This window comes from Otolemur garnettii, unplaced genomic scaffold, assembly GCF_000181295.1.
Source record: "Otolemur garnettii isolate 467f Iridium unplaced genomic scaffold, OtoGar3 scaffold00008, whole genome shotgun sequence".
In the NCBI taxonomy this organism is placed as follows: Eukaryota; Metazoa; Chordata; class Mammalia; order Primates; family Galagidae; genus Otolemur; species Otolemur garnettii.
Genome location: NW_003852403.1, coordinates 35,077,731 through 35,085,558, shown reverse-complemented (window position 1 = coordinate 35,085,558; position 7,828 = coordinate 35,077,731).

The window sequence follows — 7,828 nt, the reverse complement described above, 5'->3', positions numbered from 1 at the left end:
AGCCTCCCAAGTAGCTGGGACTACAGGCGCCTGCCACAGCGCCTGGCCATTTTTGGGTTGCAGCCATCATTGTTGTTTGGTGGGCCCGGGCTGGGGATTCGAACCCGCCACCTTAGGTGTATGTGGCTGGCGCCTTAGCCGCTTGAGCCATAGGCGCCGAGCCGGCTTTTCCTTTTCAAACATAATCACAATACTATGGTCACACTCCTTATGCTCAATTCCTTAATATCATCAATTATCCAATATTCAAATTTCTGATTGTCCGATATTGATTCATATTTTTTTCATAGTTAAAAGTATCCAAATAAGATATTTGCAATTGGCTCGGCGCCTGTGGCTGAGGTGGCTAAGGCTTCAGCCACATACACCTAAGGTGGGGGGTTCGAATCCAGCCTGGGCCTGCCAAAACAACAATGACAGCTGCAACCAACAAACAGCTAGACGCTGTGGCGGGCACCTGTGGTCCCAGCTACTTGGGAGGCTGAGGCAGGAGACTTGCTTGAACCCAGGAGTTGGAAGTTGCTGTGAGCTGTGATGCCACAGGCACTCTACCCAGGGGGACAGCTTGAGGCCCTGTATCAAAAAAAAAAAAAGAGAGATATTTGCAATTGTCATGTCCTTGAAATCCTTTCTAAACTATAGGTCCCCCTTCATCTCTCTCTCTTTCTCTCTCCCTCTTTTTTTTTTTTTTGCAGTTGTTGGCCGGGGCTGGGTTTGAACCCACCACCTCCAGCATATGGGGCCAGAAGTCCACTCCTTTGAGCCACAGGTGCCACCCTTCTTTTTTAATGTCTCAATTTTTTATTTTTTATTTTAGTAATAGAGTCTCACTTTGTCACTCTCAGTAGAAAGAAGATCATTTGTCCTGCAGAGCTCCCCATAATCTAGATTTTCCCGATTGCATTCCTGCAGCGCTCTCTATCCCCTACATATCTTGCAAGTTAATAGTTGTACCTATATGTTTGATTAGATTCAGATTTGGTTGTTACTTTTTCATTTTCTTGCTGGACTACTTTGCAAGAGGTATCCAGATGTACCTAATGAAGTGCCTTTCTTTTTGTGATATTAGCAACTTTTGATGATTATTGTCTAAATCCACTAATTTGTTATGTTAGAAAATGATGATACTCAACATCTGTAGCTCAGCGGCTAGGGCACCAGCCACATACACCAGGGCTGGTGGGCTCAAATCCAGCCCTGGCTTGCCAAACAACAACAACTGCACATCTCACTCTTGCTCAAGCTGGTCTCGAGCCTGTGAGCTCAGGCAATCCACCTGCCTTGACCTCCTAAGTGCTGGGATTTATAGGCATGAGTCACTGCACCCAGCCAGGTTTACCAATTTTTTTAAATAGTGAATCAGGCTGGTACAAGAGCAGTGGTGTTTCCCACTGCTTCATTTGACTAGACTAAAATAAATAAATAAATAAATAAAATAGTGAATCAATTCACTAGATCCTCCATTAATAATCATTAGGCTTGGCAGTGTCTGTCGCTCTGTGGGTAGGGTGCTGGCCACATACACCGAGGCTGGTGGGTTCAAACCTGGCCCAAGCCAGCTAAAACAACAATGGCAACTGCAACAAAACAAAACAAAACAAAAAAAATAGCTGGGTTTTGTGGTGGGCACCTGTGGTCCCAGCTACTTGGGAGGCTGAGGCAAGAGAATCACTTAAGCCCAAAAGTTTGAGGTTGCTGTGAGCTGTGACACCATGGGGCACTCTACCCAGGGTGACAGCTTGAGACTCTGTCTCAAGAAAAAAAAAAATAGTCATTAGGCTTTCTTAAAAAATTATCTTTGGGCCAGGCCAGTGGCTCATGACTGTAATCCTATCACTCTGGGAGGCGGAGGCAGGTGGATTGCCTGAGCTCAGGAGCTCAAGATGAGCCTGAGCTTGAGTGAGACCCCATTTCTAAAAAGATAGCAGGGCGTTATGAGGGCACCTATAGTCCTACCTACTTGGGAGGCATCTGTAGTCCCACCTACTTGGGAGGCTGAGGAATGAATCACTTGAGCCGAAGAGTTTGAGGTTGCTGCACTCTACCAAGGGTGACAAAGTGAGACTCTTATCTCAAAAAAATTATAAAAATAAAAACTGGGTAGGTATGGTGGGTGTTGTGGTAGGTGCCTGTAGTTGCAGCTATTCAGGAGGCTGAGGCAAGAGGATCGCTTGAGCCCAGGAATTTGAGCTTGCTATGATGCCATAGCATACTACCCAAGGTGATAGAGTGAGACTCTATAAAAAATAATTAAAAATTACCTTTATATTGGCTGGGTGCCTGTGGCTCAAGCGGCTAAGGCACTAGCTACATACACCTAAGGTGGCGTGTTCTAATCCAGCCTGGGCCCACCAAACAATGATGGCTGCAACCAAAAAATAGCCAGGCATTGTGGCAGGTGCCTATGGTCCCAGCTACTTGGGAGGCTGAGGCAGGAGACTCGCTTGAGCCTAGGAGTTGGAGGTTGCTGTGAGCTATGATGCCACAGCACTCTACCCAGGAAGACAGCTTGAGGCTCTGTCTCAAAAAAAAAAAATTACCTTTATAAACTCATGGATTTAAATATATTTGATATTTTTCAATGCACTGCAGGTATTATTTTTATTGATGCTCAAACTGTTCTCTCTTTGGCCATTGTAAGCATCCTCAGATTGATTCACCAGTTCCTTTTTTATCAAAAAAAAAACCCACGTGGCCAGTTTCCACTTTTATCTCACTGACCAGAGTTGTGTCACATGAGTTTGCTCAGAGGCTTCCCCTGATGCCCCATCTAAAGAATGCACCCCTTATTATTCTGCAGAACAGTATCTCGTATACTTCCTTTATACTACTGGCCATAAACCGTAGTTATTGTATTTGTTCACTTGTTAAGGGTCTGAGTGCCTCACTGCATTATATGCTTCATGATGTTTTCCCTACCATAACATTTGCAGGTATTCATGGAAGATACTTAATCAGTATTTGTTGAATTAATAAAACAAATGACGTAGACACCATTGTTATTACCATTATATAAGGCATGATCCCTTGTCCACTACAGCAGCCACTAGTCACATGTTACCCTTTAAATTTAAATGTAAATTAACTAAAATGAAATAAAATTTAAATCCAGTTTCTCAGTGTCATAAGCTACATTTCAAGCGTGGCTAGAGACTACCACAGATCTAGTACATTTTCCTCATCACAGAATTAATTCTTTTGGATAGTACTAAAGAGAAGAAACTGACTAGGAGTTAAGATAACTTAATCAAGTCCATCATCCAGTTACTAGGGTCATACAGTTACTAAGAGAAGGAGCTGGAATTCAAAACTATGTCTGAGTGACTTCAGACTTTGAGCTCTTAACACCATAACATAATTATCACTGTTATTATTACTTGCAGAGTCCTGCTTTCAAATTCTGTTCCTCTGGAGGAATTTAGAGGGGTCTTCAAGCCTGGCTGCTAATGGGGGTAAGCAACTGTCCTAGTTTGCTGAGGACTTAGGAAATTTCCAGGATACATAAAAGTCTCAGCACACCAGGCTACCTAATTATCAAAATTCTCTACTGGGCTTATGGCAGTCAATAGATTGGTTCACTGAATTCCATTTCAACCACTTGCACCAACCATAGTGTATGCTTGAAGTAAGAAAGTTGAAGTCTTTTCCCAGATTTTCTTACAGCTTGGGTCCTATACATAGGCAAGCTCGGCTAAGCAGATACCCTTGGACAACACTTAGAAGGTGGGATTGAGGAGGAGGCTGCATTTTTCTGTTCTGTCTGGCAGGCAGTACTGTGGTAGCAGAGGTCCCAGTGTCCTTCACTTCATGGATTTGGAAAGATGGAATATGGAGCATGTATTGTGCGTGTGCAGATTCAACCTGAGGCGGTCAACCCTGGAGTGAACAATAGGAGCAGTAACTTCTGAGTTCTTAGTTTATGATTGTGACAGAAATAGCTGCTCCCTTAGTAAGCTGTGGTGGAAAGAATTCCACCTAAGAGTGTCATTACTGGGGGCCCAGCCTCCAGGCTGTTCCTTCAACCTTTCTAGTGATTTTTATCTACCCAGTTCCTGTATCAATTCATTTAATGCTGAAATGAGTTAAATTGGTAAGATACTGTGATTACAGTAAGACATATATAGTGTGGTCTCTGTCTCGGTTTCTGATACAGAGCTTCTAATCCCTTAGAATGTCCTGACTGATAAGAGAGTCCTTCCTCCCTCCCTCCCTCCTTCCTTCCTTCCTTCTTTCCTTCCTTCCTCTCTTTCTTTCCTTATTTTTTTGAGACAGAGTCTCACTTTGTCACCCTCAGTAGAGTGCCATGGAGTCATCAGAGCTCACAGCAACCTCCAACTCTTAGGCTCAAGTGATCCTCTCGCCTCAGTTTTTCTATTTTTTAGTAGAGATGGGATCTCACTCTTGCTCAAGCTGGTCTCTTATTCTAATGAGGCAAGTCTTGGTGGGCTCCTGGATGGGGCCTGGTCACTGAGAAAACTAAGCTATAATTAGAGGCTTAGAACTTTCAGCCTCACTTCCCATCCCGCTGGACGGGAAAAGGGGCTGAACATTGAGTTAATAATTGATTTTGTCTACATGATGAAGTCTCCATAAAAATCCCTAAACTAGGGGATTTGGACAGCTTCCACACTACTGACCATGTGGAGTGTCTGGAGGGTAGTATGTCTGGAGAAAGCATAGACGCGTTGCTTTCTTTCTTACATACCTTTCCCTATGTATCTCTTTATCTACCCATTTATCTTTACTCCCTATAATAGCCTTTATAATAAATCAGTAAGTATAAGTGTTTTCTGAGTTCTGAGCCATCCCAGCACATCACAAACCTGAGGAGGGGATTGTGGTAACCCTGATTTGTAGCTGATTGGTCAGATGTTCAGGTTATAATCTGGGAATTGCAGTTGGCATATGAAGTGGTGAGCAATCTTGTGGGACTGAGCACTTAACCTGTAGGATTTGATGGTATCACTCTAAGAATTGAATTGTAAGACGCCTGCTGGAGAATTGCTTCATGTGTGGGTTTGGCCCCAGTGTTATTATTGTGTTGAGTATGACAGCAGAAAGAGAAAATGGTTTGCTTTTTTCCCTTATGGTTTTTATTTTTTGTAGCTAATGAACCCTCACTATTCAGAGGGGACATAACCTGAAAAATAAGGCAGCAGTAAATCTTGATTTTTTTTTTTTTTTGAGACAGAGTCTCAAGCTGTCGCCCTATGTAGAGTGTTGTGGCGTCACAGCTCACAGCAACCTCCAACTCTTGGGCTTAAGTGATTCTCTTGCCTCAGACTCCCAAGTAGCTGGAACTACAGGCATCTGCCATAGTGCCTGCCTCTTTTTTTTTTTTTTTCCAGTTGTAGTTATCATCATTGTTGTTTGGTGGGCCCGGGCTGGATTTGAACCCACTAGGTTGGTGTATTTGGCTGTCACTCTAGCCACTTGAGCTACACATGCTGAGCCTATAAATCTCAATGTTGAGAATGCTAGGACCTTAATATGAAACTGTCCTTATGACTGCTATCATTCTTGAAGAAATGTACATATATCCTATCCACCAGCATCCTGAAGATACTGAAACTTTGGTTTCGGAAAGACAACTGTATATCCACATATACACATATGTGCATACACATACATGCTTCTCAACTTAAGCCCATCAAAAGTTTAAAATATCATAAGTCAAAAATGCATTTAAGACACCTAACCTACCAAACATCATAGCTTATCCTAGTCTACCTTAAATGTGCTCAGAATACTTACATTAGCCTACAGCTAGGCAAAATCATCCAACTCAAAGTCTACTTTGTACTCAAGTGCTGAATATCTTGTAATTTATTGAATACTGTACTAAAAGTGAAAAACAATGGTTGTATGAGTAAATGAAGAACATTTTCTTTTTTTTTTTTTTTTTTGAGACGGAGCCTCAAGCTGTCCCCCTGGGTACAGTGCCATGGCATCACGCTCACTGCAACCTCCAACTCCTGGGCTCAAGCGAGTCTCCTGCCTCCGCCTCCCAAGTAGCTGGGACCACAGGCGCCCGCCACAACGCCCGGCTATTTTTTGGTTGCAGCCATCATTGTTGTTTGGCGGGTTCGGGCTGGGGATTCGAACCCGCCACCTTAGGTGTACGTGGCTGGCGCCTTAGCCGGTTGAGCTATAGGCGCCGAGCCATGAAGAACATTTTCTACTGAATGCATATTGCTTTTGCACTATTGTATACTAGCTGTAAAAAAAAAATCAGTCAGAAATAAAGGAACTAAGAGGGAAGGAGGGAGGGGGATGGGGGAGTCATGGTGTGTGACAAAACTCTTGGAAGCAGGACACAATTATAAGAGGGACTTTACCTAACAAATGAAATCAGTGTTACCTGGTTCTCTGTACCCTCAGTGAATCCCCAACAACAACAACAAAAAGGAAATAAAAGGGCTCACTGCCCTTAGCTCAGTGAGTAGGGGTCCAGCCGCATACACCAAGGCTGGCAGGTTCAAGCCTGGCCCAGGCCTGCTAAAAAACAATGACAACTGCAACATTATAGTCCCAGCTACTCTACTTAAGCCCAAGAACTTGAGGTTGCTGTGAGCTGTGATACTACGGCACGGCACTCTATGGAGGGCAACATAGTGAGACTCTGTCTCAAAAAAAAAAAAAAAAAGAAAGAAAGAAAAGAAAGGAACTAAATAATAGTTATGAAAGGCAATACTGTTGAATATTATACCAGGTGTTTGCAGCCACTTGATACAGTATTCTGTGCAGGTAATGGGAGATACACTGTCTTTTGGGAGGCATTACAGCTAAGTTAGGAAGTGTTAAGAGTGTAAGGAAAAATTACTTTTTCTCTTTACTCACACTCACAACACAACACTTCTGTGACCAGATATGTGAGAGTTTTCTCCATACACCAAACAATTCTCCAGTGGACACCAACTGGGTATACTACAGTTCAGTTCAATTTTGACACAGTATTCTAGTGTCAGATCTCACAGGTTGAGAGGTTAGTCCCACAAGACTGCCCCCACTTCAGGCACCAATTGCAGCTCCCATGTGCTTCTGATTGACTAGCTAGAAATTGGGATTCGACAACCTCCCTCCTTGCTTTCAATAAGGTGACAGGGCTCAGCACCTGTGGCTCAAGTGGCTAAGGCGACAGCCACGTACACCTGAGCTGGCAGGTTCGAATCCAGCCCAGGTCCGCCAAACAATGACAGCTGCAACCAAAAAATAGCCAGGCATTGTGCCAGGCCCCTGTAGTCCTAGCTATGTGGGAGGCAGAGGCAGGAGAATTGCTTGAGCCCAGGAGTTGGAGTAAGCTGTGATGCCACCACACTCTACCCAGGGTGACAGCTTGAGGCTCTGGCTAAAAAATTAAGGTGCCAGGACAGCTTATAGAATTCAGGTAAATACTTACCTTTACAGGTACTAGTTTATTATAAAGATATTGTGAAGGATACAGCCTACTAAAAAGATGCACAGAGCAACGTATGGGGGGATGCTACTCTCCTAGCCCCTCCATGTGTTCAACAACCTGGAACCCCATCAAATTTCATTATTCAAGAGTTATAGAGAGCTTAATCTCCAGGACTCCATGTCTTTTCTGGAGGTTGGTAAGTAGGACTGGAGTCCAACCCTCAGTTCTCTAATCACTTCATCCTTCTGGTGATTGGCCCCATCCTGAATCAATCTCGGGTGGTATAAGTCATCTCATTAGTATAAACTCAAGCATAATCAAAAGGAGCCAATTATGAATAACAAAAGACTCCTGTCAGTCGGGGAATTCCAAGGGTTTTAGGAACTCCCTAACAAAAGCTTGGACAAAAACCAAAAACAGGGTATCCCA